Source organism: Pipistrellus kuhlii, unplaced genomic scaffold (genome assembly GCF_014108245.1).
Source record: "Pipistrellus kuhlii isolate mPipKuh1 unplaced genomic scaffold, mPipKuh1.p scaffold_m20_p_7, whole genome shotgun sequence".
Classification (NCBI taxonomy): Eukaryota; Metazoa; Chordata; class Mammalia; order Chiroptera; family Vespertilionidae; genus Pipistrellus; species Pipistrellus kuhlii.
Window position 1 is genome coordinate 8,947,165 of NW_023425573.1, and position 12,443 is coordinate 8,959,607.

Here is a 12,443-nt window from a genome sequence, read left to right on the forward strand (position 1 = left end):
GAGTGCCTGATGATCTGTTACCACATAAAGGCAGAGCCGCAAATGAGTAAGAGACAGTGTATGAAAATCAGGAGGGCAGGCAGGCCTCTGTCAAGCCCCTAATGGACACGTGACCCTCTTAAAACTGGTCTTGCAAAGAAGACAATCGAGCACTTTCACCTGCATTGGAATATAAACCCTATTTCCATAGTTTTGAGAAAGGCTTCATAAACCCATAGCATTTTTTTAACTGTTAGGTCATGGCCTGTAAGTTTGAATATTACAAAGCATGCAAGAGCTATTACTTTAATTTCCATCTGTCAAGTAGCTGGAAATACACAGAAATGTTTCACAGTGGCTTTCTCTTATAACAGACTCCCGGTCAGCGTGGCAGTACAAAAGGCAAATTTCTGAGTGGTCCCCGATTCTGCCTCCTTGAGGAGCTCAGGTGTGTGAGGTCTTGGTGTCTGCGTCTATAAAACAGAGCTTTTCCAACTGTAAAATGAAGATAACCGTTTCTGTGCCCTGAGGTGTTGCAAAGGTTAGTTCATATTCAAAAGGAACTTGGAAAATGCAAATTATTGTATTTTCAGTAAAGCGAGGAAAACAGGTAACAGGATACCGCAGTTTTTATTTTGATTTTTTTGATATTGTGAAGCTCAATAAAAATTATAGTATTTTGTTTCCATACCTCAATAAACATCCTATGCACCACCTAGGGGCACATGCCCACTTGTTTACTTTCGGGAGGAATGACTATTGCATAATTAGCATCACTCTGATCTTACTCCTTGTGAGATAATAATACCCCTTACAAGATCTAATTCCTCATGGCGGGGCCACGTGGACCTCCCTCGGGGTCATGTAAGATGCGTGACAGGATTCTAAAACAATCTCCCTTGGATCACCATTTTTGAAATGCTTTCTTCTAATCCACATATTTCTTCCCAATTGAAGGGAAGGGAATTAGAGAGTGAGCCAGGAGAGGGACTGTTTAAGGTCACCTGTCTCACATTCAATACAGCAAGAGAGCAATAAGTCAAAAAATTTCATAGATGAGTCAGAAAGCAAGATTAGGCAGGAGTAAGGTTTAACTTATAAACCTGCTGGAAACGGGCCACAAATCTGGTGCTGAACTTCCTTGCAGCCAAATGAAAATGGAAATGCAATTGCCTATAAACTTCACAGTGATCACAAGTTAAATATTAATCTGTTGCTCAGGAAATAGCTCATGTATTCCTATAATTTGACCTAAATAATTCTTTTCCATGGGCTTTTCATGTCACAAGGAACTTAGATTTGTACCTCGTTTTTTTCTTTCCTAAGAAGAGGGGGCTGAGGTGAATCCTTTCCTTGGTTCCTTCTAGCTCTTCTGTGCTCTGACATTTTGCTGTATTATTTTGATAACTGTTCTATTTGTTTTACATTACCTGAACAGTGGACGTATTCTCCTGAATCTATTATTTAGTTATGCAGAATTTGGCAGATCTAAGTATAAGGTATGAAATGAGAAGGCTGCTCCTTAAAGATTAATTTAGGTCTTTGTAAATACTCTTTGTATTCTATATCCAGGGTTTGGAGCCAGTAAAGAACTTGTCATGTCAAATACTTCATCTTCAATCATCATCACTATCTTTGGGCATAATCACCATTCATGATATAAATGAACTATCTTGCTCATTGTTGGTATAGAAATTTGCTGAGTGAATGGCTTTAGGTGGAATAGCTTCAATGGTTTATTTTATTTTATTTTAATTAATAGGTTTTCTTTGTAGAGCAGTTTTCTGTATACCTAAAACTGAGCAGATAGTACAGAGAAAGTTCCCACCTACTTCCTCTACACATCACTCAGTTTCCAATATTATTAACATAAAAGTGGCCTAGTACACAGATTTTTGCACATTGAAAAAAAGTTAACACATTAAGCGCCATTCAGAAGACAAAATAGACTGGGTGCTTAACATGCTAATTAGAAGAAATATTTTAATATCGCTATTTACCCTTTCTCTATAATAGAAGTGTCAAAGATGAAAGAAAATTAGTAAAATGTATATGAAAATAATATATAAATTGATATTAAACAATAATAACATCAAAAACATGAGATAAAAACAACAAAAACATGAGATAAAAACAATGACTGATAAATTAATGAAACTTATTCTAATATCTTCCTATATACCACATTAAGAATAAAAACACTTTCAAAGTGCTTTACTAATTTTCCTTATGATGAAGTATTTACAACTTTAATGTCACACACTCTTCAAACTGGAGAGAAAGCAACATATAACTGACCATGTCTGAAACCAGGTTCAGGTAGGAATATTGCTGCTCTGTCTAATGTCTGTCTTTGGGCTTTATTAATAGTCATTGCAAATGCTGCATCACAGGAAACTGTCTTCAAATTAATTTAAATAGGAGGCCAGTGTCAGATGGGGGCAAATCAATTCTTGGAATCAAAACATCCTCTCCTTCTGCAGATCCTTCAGCTTCGAGAAACACAGGCGTGCAATTGGTGCCAGTGAGAACTTTGTATGTACAGCACATGAGCAAGTCAACATTTATTTTTAAATTGCCTGTGCCCGTCATATGTACCAGCCAATGGGTTAGTCAAACGGTTGGACAGACAAACAGACAGTCACTTAGCCTTTTATGTATATAAATTATGTTAATGTAGTCATTTGTTACAATTGATGATCCATTATTGATTATCATGAACTAAAATCCATAGTTTACATCAGGGGTCACCTTTTGTGTTTAATGTAAGGTTCAACCTAAGGGTTTAGCCCAGTGGTCGGCAAACTCTTTAGTCAACAGAGTCAAATATCAACATTACAATGATTGACTGAAATTTCTTTTGAGAGCCAAATTTTTTAAACTTAAACTTCTTCTAATGCCACTTCTTCAAAATAGACTCGCCCAGGCCATGGTATTTTGTGGAAGAGCCACACTCAAGGGGCCAAAGAGCCACATGTGGCTCGCGAGCTGCAGTTTGCTGACCACGGGTTTAGCCAAATGCAAAAGGTCACATATCTACCATGACAGCTTCAAACAGAATAGTTTCACTCTCCTAGACTTAGGTGGGATAATTCCAATAGTATTACAATAGTAATACCTTATGTGATGCTACCTCATTCATTTTCAAAGACAAAAGTTATACATATACTAGTGCCCCCCAAATATGGCCAATTGTTTTAATTTAGCATAGGGCCAGCATTTATTTCCCAGTTTAGGATATAAAATTTTGTGGACTTCATTTTCATAAATATTTATAAAACTTGAAAATTTGTCTGAGGTGCTCAATCCTATCATCATTTATTATTCCAAAAGAGCATGTGGTGGCTTAGCACAACACTCTGATGTTGCAACAAGATGTCAAATTATATATTCAAGACATAGCACTGAACAGTCTTTTCCTAGGGAGCATTGTACTTTTCTAAATATTTGATAAATCCAATGGAGTGATTTAGGTCTTCAAGTTTTTAAGAGTTGTGGTTTATACTCAGTAGGAAGGATTTCTACCCCAGAAACAAAAGCATGAAATTCCTGTGTTATTTAAGGATTTATTTCTTAAATGAGTTGCCCATGAAAGGAAATAAATGAGTATCCAGATACCCACACACCCAGACATGCCTTTTATTTTATACTAGAGGCCTAATGCACAAGATTCGTCCACAGGGGGGAGAGGGAGGTGGTTGGGGGACAGCAGGGTGTCCCTCAGCCTGGGTTGCACCCTCTCGCAGTCTGGGACCCCTCAGGGAATGTCCAACTGCCCGCTTAAACCTGATCACATTGGGGATCGGGCCTAAGCCAGCAGCCAGACATCTCTCTCACAGTCCGGGGCTCTCACAGTCCAGAACCCTTTCCTTCTTAACACCTGCCTATAGCAGAGGCCCAAGAGGCTCCCACCATCACCGCTGTGCCCGCCAGCCATAAGCCTGGCTTCTGGCTGAGTGGTGTTCCCCTTGTGGGAGCACACTGACCACCAGCATTGAGCTGCCCCCTGGTTGTTAGTGCATGTCATAGTGACTAGTTGATTTGCATATTAGGCTTTTATTATACAGGATGATCCTGATATTTCCTGAGGTCTCAAGATGCCAGGCATCCATGACAATCAGACAAATGATCACATTTAGTTAGTGAACATATATATTCTCAGTGAGCACATCTTTGAGGGGAAAGAAAATGAGAGAGACTTATATTTGCTTACATGTAATTATTCAACAAATATTAATTGAGGTCCTACTATGAGCTGTGTATTGGGCTAAATATAAGAACAAAAGAGTCTAGTGATGACACAGACAATTAGCAATTATAAGACAAATTGAAGGTATATGAACATAGTATTTTAGATTTCGGGGATACTTAAACCCTATCATTTCTCAGATGAAGCTAAGAAAGGTCAAAGACCAATGAATTTTTAAAAAATGAATAGTAGAGCCTCGAATAGAACTGACACTTAGTTAAGTATTCCCAAATCCACCCTTTTGTTCTTGCTTAAATAGTATTGCATTATTCTGATAAATATGAGACACATTTTTTAAAAAAGTTTATTGTTGAATGTATTACAGATGTCCACTTGGTGGTTCCCCCCCCCCCCCCCATCGACCTCTTCACCCCTCCCAGGCTTTCACTACACTATTGTCTGTGTCCATGGGTTATGCACGTTGAGACATCTTTAATAGTTTAATTTGTGCCAACTATATCCCTTAGAATAGTTAGGGGAGAAGGAAGATGCCTACAGAATTCTAGTGAAGTTTAATTTAATCTGCCTTGGGCGAAATTTAAGCTAAAGTTGTTAGCTGAGAGACATACCGAAAGAGGTATGAAAACACAAGAGAACTGTTGCTGCTTTTTTCTAAGTTTGTTACAGATCAGAATTTCATCACTGGAGTTAAAAGCATTGGGGACATGTTGAATTACTTTTCTGATTGTATCTTTAAAATTTTTCAACAGCTGTGTTTATTTTAGACATTAATCTTTGAGGCTGTCTCAAGAAAATATAAAAATAAAATGTTTTTTAAATAACAAGATCTTGTAACGAGTACTGAGGGTCACCTTTGTTCAAATATGGCTCAGAAAAGACAGATGAACCATTGAGCAATTGAACTGTATCTGGTAAAATTGAACAGATAATATTAATATATATATCTCCTCCTTCCTACCTCTTGATCTGAGTGATTCCCACCAATGCAAATTCTGACCTACCTCTTTTGTTCAGTTTAAGAAGAGAAAGTAAAAAAGATATATTAGTGCATGTGCTAGATCAGTCACTGCCCTGATTTTATCTCTGCCTTTCCCATTCTTTTAAATTAGGTTTTTCATTTTTCTTAAAGTTTCATGTTTCTTCATTTGATCATGCAGCATCAATAATGTCTCTATATTTGCAGCTAGTCAGGCTGTAGAATATATCAACTATATTTTTAATGGTACACATGAAATTGCATTATAATATCCCAAAGGCTGGAGATTGATTCTATTAAATTACAAATAAATGTAGAACATTCAGGGATGCTGGAATTACAACCAATGGTACGTTGTGTGACATATGGAATGGAATGTTTTCTTGATAGTTAAAAATTGCTTCTGTTGTCTGAATATCATAAAGGAGTTTTAAGTTGTGTTTAAAGTAAGGTAACAGAGTGAAACACACATTTCAAAGAAAATACTACAATATGTTATATACTAACCATGTTCTAGGAAAATTTTTCCTCTTTGCAGGTGTCCTGCCTCTGAGAATTTGCCTTTACCCATGGTCCATCTGAATCAGCGTCACAATGAGTTGCAAAGATCTCAAATTAACATCTAGTTGCCCTTATCGTTTACAGCAGTGCTGTCGTATAATTACATCATTTGGATCCTGTTTATGACCACACAAGGAATACGACTCTCAGTACCTTACCTATTATGCACATGGTCCTTTGTCCCCAGGGGGCTGAATAAGAAGAAAACTAACACTATTAAATGTCTCCTGTTAGACTCATTGCTAAGAGCTCCTATGTAAAGTCTTCTTGCATCTTTTTTTGTTACCAGAAGATGTAAATGTTCTGAACATGAAGCATTTCCCACTTTCCTCGATAACCACCAGTCAAGTTGGGAAGTCATGAGAAAAGGAGCAGAAAGAAAATGAAATGAACCTCCAGCTATAGTGGAAAAGGTAAAAGCAAAGTCACCCTCATTGTGGAGAATATTCATGTTTCCTAGCAGATGCCTGGGAATATCGTTGCCTAAAGCTCTCCTTTCTGCTGGTCACATTCACAGAGCACAACAGCCTGTGTGCGCTCTTGTGCAGATAACCGAACCATAACGCTCAGAGCAAGCATGGTCACTGTGAACGCCTTGTCCATATGCTCACCCAGGGGCCACTGACTGACAGCCCACTCCTGGGAGATTGCCTGCATCTCCTGGCCTGCGGGGGCTGCTGCTCCTCAGACAGGGAGCAAGGGCATGGCCTCATTGAAAATGCTGGGCAGTCAGTGCCCCCATGTGCGACCCTCAACCAAACAGTGGTGGGCTGTGGGCGAGGTGTGTACTTGGGTCATCAAAGAAGCAGGTGCTAAAGGGAGATTAAAAAGGAAATGCCCTTGAAAGGACACAGGGAGAGACCAGGAAAGCTGGGAGAACTGGGAGACCCTGATGCAAGTCTGACCTGAGGAAATCCCTGACCAGGAATTTGGTGGGTGCATCCTACATGGTGTGAGCCCCGTCAGGAATTCCTCAAGCCGAAGTCTCCCAGAAAGGAGTCCACCTCGCTCAGGAACATGTCCACCTCTATCTCCCCGCCACACCAGGTTATTAGAGGGAGCAGCCGGGGGAGAAGTGGTCTCAGCATAAATGTGGCCAGGAATTTCCCTGCACCGGCCCTGGGCCTTCAGCCAGTTAGCTCCCTGAGTAGCTGGTCTGCCAGACGGATTAAAGCATCCATTTGAGGGGACAGTTGGGAGGTGTGTCGCACCCAGTTGATTCCTCAATGGACAGGTATGAGGTAATATAGTTTTAAGTTTCATTTCTGATGATTAGTGATATTGGGTATCTTTTCATATATCTTTTGGCCATTTACTAACATATGGTGGAGAAGTGCCTATTTGGGTCTTTTGCCCATTCTTTAACTGGGTGATTTGGGTTTGTTTCTTTCTTTTTGCATTTGAGTTGTATGAGTTCCCTATATATTTTATTTATTTTTTAAAAAATATATTTTATTGATTTTTTACAGAGAGGAAGGGAGAGAAATAGAGAGCTAGAAACGTCAATGAGAGAGAAATATCTACTAGCTGCCTCTTGCACACCCCCTACTGGGGATGTGCCCGCAACCAATGTACATGCCCTTGACTAGAATCGAACCTGGGACCTTTCAGTCTGCATACCGACGCTCTACCCCTGAGCCAAACTGGTTTCGGCTATATATTTTAAATAATAACCCCTTATCAGATACATGGTTTGCAGGTGTTTTCTCCCATTCCCAAAGACAATGCTTTTCCATGACATTTAGTTACTGAGCTCTGTCTACTTTGAAGCAGGTCCTTAGCCATGGCTAACTTGGGGAGCCAGTTTTATGCTCAAAGGGAGATGCTTAGGTATGTGGAATGGGTTATTTCTTATTAGTGGGCCCCAAACATACTACTAATGCTTACTTCTCTCCTGAATTCTACCATCTTTCTGATTCCAATTCCTGAGCTTCCTCTAAAGAAGTTGGAATAGACCTTAATACTGGTAAAATGTTTCTTTAAATTATTTGCTTAGAACACTTCTTTTTCATCTAATGACACGAGAATGTGGTTAATTAGAGCTAACACAATTAGGTCAAAGTATCTGCAGAAATACTGTATTTTATCTCTGAGAGCATCACACGGCTTCAGTGTATTTTTCCCGCTAATTGAACACGGACCAGGAAAGCCAGGACAGAAGCATGTGACTTTCACACCAGGCCTATCCCCTAAGCCCAGGAGATCACCTGCATCCCCGCTCTGGCAGAATAGAATGAATTTTGAAGTTGGTTCTGCCTCATTGAACCCTTTATTAGAAAAATCATAAATCCGGTGGTCAGAGTGGGGCTCTAGGCCCTGACTTCTCAGGTGAAGTCCCCAGGTAGATGTGCCTTAAAGTTGCTATGACAACAGGGATGATGTGCTGCTCTGTGTACCTACCTATTAGGTGAAGCCACAGTGAGGCCACCCAGGCATATCTCTGCTCCTTGTTCTGTGGCAGACAGAGGCAGCATTGTGTTCTGTATATCTCATTCTTGCACCCTGCCCTCCTGACTCCTTCCCACAGATGGTACTCTTACCGCAAATGAGTGTCATTGAGGTAGGGACTCCCCATCCCCTTTCTTAGATTAGTGGGCTTCCAACTATTATAATCTGGATGACACTATCACAGTCTTCTTGGTAAATCCTCAATCCTAACTCAGCTCTATTTGTGTTTTTTTTTTTTCTATTTAAACCCCACATTACAATGGGGAGCATGGTATGGTATTACCAAGGTCTTAGTATTCAAGATAAATGCTAATTCCTATTACTATTATTTTCATACACATACTGGTAAATATATGTCAACATTAAAATTAGGTAGAATGTTCTCTTAAGGTAAAAGAAAATTATTCCTAAGAAAAGACATTCTGTACCTTTATACTATCATATATATTTAATTTATATATGCATGAAAGTTGTGCACAGGGGGGGGTGTCCCTCTACCCAGCCTGCACACTTTCCAATCTGGGACCCTTCAAGGGATGTCTGATCAGTTAGGCCTGATACCATGGGCAGTCTGACATCCTTCTCACAATTCTGCCTGCCAGCCTGAACACCCCCTAACCACTCCCCTAACAGCCTGATTGATGCTTAACAGCTCCCCTGCCAGCCTGATTGCCTCTAACTGCCCTCCCGTGCAGGCCTGGTCACCCCTAACTGCCCTCACCTGCAGGCCTGGTCCCTCTAACTGCCCCCCCCGCCCCACTGCTGACTATCTTGTGGTGGCCATCTTGTGTGTTGGAGTGATGGTCAATTTGCATATTACTCTTTTATTAGATAGTATAGAGGCCTGGTGCACAGGTGGGGGCTGGCAGGTTTACCCGGAAGAGAGTCCCAGATCAGGGTGAGAGTTCCCTTGGGGTGCAGGGTGGCCTGGGTGAGGAGCCTTTGGGATTTGTAGGCCGACCACACCCCCCGGCAACCCAAGCAGAAGCCCTGAGATCTGGGATTTATTTATCTTCTATAATTGAAACTTTGTAGCCTTGAGTGGAGGCCAGGGCAGGCCAGGAAATTTGGCTTCCTCCATTGCCTGGGAAACCCAAGCCTCCTGCTCACTCCATGGCTGCCACCATCTTTGTTGGGTTAATTTGCATGCTCGCTCCTGACTGGCTGATGGGCGTGGCTTGTGGGTGTAGCATAGTGATGCTTAATTTGCATGTTTCTCTTTTATTAGTATAGATATATATATTCACATACCAGTACTGGTCTCAGAATTGGTATTTAGAAACTAATATGAAATAGCATCAATAATGAATACTTACTGTGTGTTGGCTATGTGCCAGCACTGTTCCATTGCTTTACAAGCATTATCTCATTTAATCCCCACAGTAACACTTGAGGTAAGTACTGTTACTGTTTCCATTTTACAGTTGAGGAAACTGAGGCAGTGAAAATAAGTAGCTTATTCTAGTTGATGGATTCAAACTTTGCACTTGAACTCCAGGGCCTGCATATTTAATACTTCTGTTTTACTGCAGTGGTTCCCAGAGCATGGTCAGGAGCCAGCTGCATCAGCAAAACTTGGGAACTCATTGAAAATGCAAAATTTTGCGTCCTACTATAGACCTACTGAATCAGAAATGGGAGGTGGGGGCCCAGCTACCTATGTTTTAATAATATGGGATTCTGAGGCAGGTTAACATTTGAGAACTTTCACAGTATGCCATTCTAAGATATACACAACAACGTAAATACACATTATGTATTTTCCGTCTCTTTGAAAAAAATATTGTATATTCCTTAAGAATGATGAAATCAAGCTCTTTAACATTTATCTTATATAGTAAAAGTTTATCTTCTATAGTATAGGTCGCATTGTGGACCTCCATAAAATATTTATTAAATTGAAAAGGAAATGCTACTGTCTGTCTTGGATGACTTAATTTAATTGTCTGTAAAGATGAGATGCCAGATTAGAGAACTTTTTTGAGATTCTCTGTAGCTCTGGCAATCCCTAATATTGTAACTGTCTTTTGTTGTGTGTATTTGTGATAATCAGGAATTACATGAATATAAAACTAATACAGCATTTTGCTTGTATGTGCGATTATCGTTAAAAACACAGCATGAATCGTAGCAACATATGGCATTTAAAAATAAGCTTTTCATTTACACCAGGAGACACAGAGCTCATTTTTGTTTTGCCAGAGAGAGTGTGATATTGGTAAGTAAAGGTTTGAAGAAAGTGTTTTTCTTTATAATACACTTGAAAGATTTCTCTCTCTTATGCACAGCATTGGCACTGCATCTATCTTGCAGATGCAGATCAACAGGACAATTCAACTACTTTTCCAGAAAAGTCCTCTAGAAATAACAATATCACCATTATTAGTGATTGTATGCAACAGGAAACCTGCAATCCCACTGAAATACCTGACATGTGGTCGACTCTAGATATTACATGTGATCAAGCACTAACAAAATGCTTAGAAAAGTATCAAAATTATAATTATATACAAGAATTTGAAGTGGCACGGATTTTCTGCAGTTGTTACCAAGAGTTTCATTGAAGACTTCCTTCATTTCACTATCTCAAGGATGACATTGTATGTCCATTAATGAAGAGAGAGATAAACAAATTTGATGCTCATTTTTAATCTCTTTGCCAGTAACAAAATCAGACTGAGTTCTTATACAGAATTTGTTAGGTTACTAAGATTTTATAATGTCTATGTACAGAGCTCCAAAGGGTACTTTACTATTAATACTGCACTCCCAGATGTCTTTATTATTATTTGCTAAATGTAATTGGCAACATACACTCAAAATGTTCTCCGCATTTACAATTTCTCTCGCGCTTTTTTTTTTTTCAGAGATGCCTACATGAAGAAATGTGCTAAGAAGACTATAAATTTCTAAAACTTTTCTATCACCTCAAGCAGAAACTCTGTAACCAGTAAGCACTAACCCCCTATCTCCCCCACCCCCGGCCCACAGTAACATTTATTCTGCTTCCTGCCTCTATACATTTGCCTACTCTAGATATCTCATATAGGTGGGATCATGCAATATTTTCCTTTTGTGTCTGGCTTATTTTACTTAGCATAATGCTTCCAAGGATCATCCGCCTTGTAGCATGTATTGGAATTTCTTTCCTTTTTATGGCTGAATAGCATTTCATTATATGTACATATATATACTCCAATTTGTTTATATTTTTATTTGGTGACAGACATGTGGATTATTTTCTGCATTTGACTGTTATTAATATACTGCTATAAACATGCAATCCTAGTTATATATTAGAACAACGTATGGAACATACTGCTGCCTGGGCCTCACCTCAAATCAACCAAATTAGACATTCTGCGGATGAGATGCAGTCATGGTTGTGTGTTTTTGAACCCCCCAAGTAATTCTATTGCATGGCCAGGGCTTCAAACCCTGCACATCTTATTTTATTGTGCTTCTCTGATACTGCATATTTTACAAATTGAAGGCAAGCCCCTCCTCCACCAACCAAAAGTTTCTGACTCACTTTAGTGTGATACTTGTTTTGCTGCAGCAGTCTAAAAACAAACCTGCAATATATCTGAGGTATGCCTGTACATAAGGCAAATTAAGTCCAAGTATGGGTGCAGTTTCTTTACGAGTGGTTTCTCAAGACGGTGTGTAGGATTTAGTGTGTAGAAGCGTCACGTGGAGGGCTTGTTGAAAAGATCTATTTCCAGTCTGCAGACTGGGAGAGTCTGGCTCATTAGGTCTTGGATAAGACTTAGGAATCCCGTTTGTAAAAAAGATACCCTTCGGGGGATTCTAAAGTTGATGGCCTGGAACCCCACTCTGAGGAACGCTGACTTTAAGACTGTTTAGCTTGGCATAGAGAACTGCACATCCTTGTTGCATGATGATTACCATGCCATCTTTGCATCTTTAATTACAAGAAGCCGTTTGTCATAGGACAAACATGGGGAGAGCATTGAGATGGCTCAGAAAATATTCTTCACTTTTACACAGATATAATTCAGGACCAATCAGAACATCAGCTATACCATCTATAATAATAAAAGCATAATATGCTGACTAGTCCAGATGTCCTTCCTTCTGGACAAAGCCACAGTGGCAGGGGTGAAGGTCCTTGCATGAAGTTTGTGCATCGAGGAGCCTCTAATGCCTAATAAAAGGGCCATATACACAGCAGAGCAGAGCTGAGTGAAGGATTCTGGTACTCCTCTCCCACTGGCTCATTTATAAGTTCTGTCTTCTATTCTAGTA

General features: G+C 39.7%; 1 long non-coding RNA gene across 1 annotated transcript in view; it reads left to right on the forward strand.

The window, feature by feature from the left end:
- The window catches only part of LOC118708948, a 41,921-nt gene that overhangs the window by 24,768 nt on the left and 4,710 nt on the right, over positions 1-12,443 (forward strand). Inside the window, exons 2-3 of the long non-coding RNA XR_004984773.2 lie at positions 6,016-6,139; positions 11,042-11,124. This is a non-coding gene — a long non-coding RNA (uncharacterized LOC118708948). The remainder of the gene's footprint in view (positions 1-6,015; positions 6,140-11,041; positions 11,125-12,443) is intronic.